Below are 2,093 nucleotides of genomic sequence, written 5' to 3'. Positions count from 1 at the left end.
ATAAACCTTAAGTTCCGTTCTTTATTGTAACTAATGGTGTTTTGTCTTTGGCCTACCTCCTTCCTCCAAATCCGAGCTCTCTTTTATTGAAAATATGATTTACTTGCAAAACATATCTCTTTTTTCAAAAATTTTGAATCGGCATCTTGAATGCACCATCTTGAATTTGAATATTTATCATTTCTGAATTCAGATTTGCAATCAGCGACCTTCAAAACCCCGTTATATCGATTTTAAAAAGAATCGAACGTTTATTTAGCATACACGTCCGCCATATTGGACCCGATATTTTGTTTTCGGAATTTTTGACATCGGATTCGTAATCAGGGACCTCAAAAACCCGCAAGTACTTGAATTTGGCCCATTTTATGAACATTTTCTAATTTCGGCCACCTTTTTCCGATTTTTGACAACTGTGTGGCAGCGTAAAACGCACAATTTTAACTTGATGTTTATTTATAGTTTTTTGCATAGTCCACCAATAATACTTTTTTTTACGGCAAAATGATTATTGTACTTTTTTCTTGGAATAAAACAGTTTAATTAAAAGTATTAACGAATACGGGTTTTTTCACGGCTTTTTCAAAAATAAGGTTTTTATTTAACGGTTTTTTCATGAGTAAGGTTTCTTTTCACGGCGCTTATAGGAATAAGGTTCTTTCTCGGAATTTGCGGGAAATATATATTTTTCGTAGCATTTTACTGAGGTGTTTTCTTCTTCACGGGGTTTTAAAACAATGTTTTTTTTTCACAGCGACCTAATAAACAATTTATTTTTCACGGCGTCTTTGAAAAAGGTTTTTCTTCACTTTTCCTTTTTTTTCTTCATACCTTTATTTTGCAGTTTTTTTTTTCATAAGCACCGGCGATATACATAACAGTGTTACATAACAATTACAGAACATAAAGGTCATACTGTTCTGTAACGCTGTTACTGTAAGGATACGTAACACTTCTGGACTTCTGTTATGTAAATAACATAGAGCAGAGTGATAGCACTGTTACTTTACTAGAATACCACGTGTGTTACAGAAATGGAACATAAAGGGCAGACTATTCTTTAACAATCTTAGACCAGTTTTGTGCCGATCGTCGGACGCAGTAAGTTACTTACATAAGGGTGAGGTAGTTTAGGCAGGGTTCGATTTTCCATTGAGTGTAATTTTTCATCGGGTTTAGGCGTGCGTATATACGTGTAGGGGGAAGTGCGTGAAATTGATTGATTTAAAATATGAAATAAGTGCAGCAATAATACAAAGAGATTTGTTGTCACATATCCTTATAACACTTTAACGAAATTTTTACAATCCATGACATATCTTGGTTATACCGTTATGGGATTGTTACGGATGGATTTCAAAAGAAATTTACATCGCAACACACATCCATTGGAGGACGACGTTACTTGGACCATGTTATAAGCATGTTCGTTCCCTGTTGTAGAACTTGTTCATTTCTGTTCTAAAACTGTTACATCACAGTTACATAACAGTGTCCTCTGGATCTGTACGTTCGTTACATCTTCGGATTTAAAAAAGATTTATTATAAGAAATGATTAGGAAACGTATAAATACATTCTCAAATATAGGTGATTTGTAACATTTTTCATTATTATTTTCTTCTTTGTGAGAAAAAGAAATCTTGTTTTTTAAAGGTGTTTATAATCGGTAATTACATAATAATTATATATAATAATGTACGATAACGATTATATAAAATGACAAATTAGTTTAACATTTGTTGACATTTTTTTCCCACTATATGGCACGTGCGGTAAGATCCAGTACTACCCAGTCTTACCCCTACCATCAGTACCCGCTTTGGTCCCCACATGCAATAACTAAGGGAACATAGTGCTTACGTGTTTCTAGACAAAAAAATAATCATAATTATTGATATATACTCTATAATAGGTACGGAATTAAGTATTCCACTTACCTGTTCAGATTCTGTACGATTACAAGAACCACGGTGACGTACTTTTTACCATGATTTGTAATGTTCAAACGCAACGAATTTGTGGTATTGTCTTCTGAGAAAACATACACATGTAAAAGATACCTGGTTTCACCCCCAACCCGGTTTTACCTTA

General features: G+C 33.6%; 1 protein-coding gene across 1 annotated transcript in view; it reads left to right on the top strand.

Annotated features, from left to right (window-relative positions):
• Positions 1–2,093, top strand: part of LOC117170750 (myotubularin-related protein 9) — a 65,563-nt gene that overhangs the window by 27,816 nt on the left and 35,654 nt on the right. The gene's annotated exons all lie outside the window — the stretch shown is intronic.

This window comes from Belonocnema kinseyi, chromosome 1, assembly GCF_010883055.1.
Source record: "Belonocnema kinseyi isolate 2016_QV_RU_SX_M_011 chromosome 1, B_treatae_v1, whole genome shotgun sequence".
NCBI classification, from domain to species: domain Eukaryota; kingdom Metazoa; phylum Arthropoda; class Insecta; order Hymenoptera; family Cynipidae; genus Belonocnema; species Belonocnema kinseyi.
Note: the sequence above shows the minus strand (reverse complement) of the source record. Positions and strands in the feature narration are given on the sequence as shown.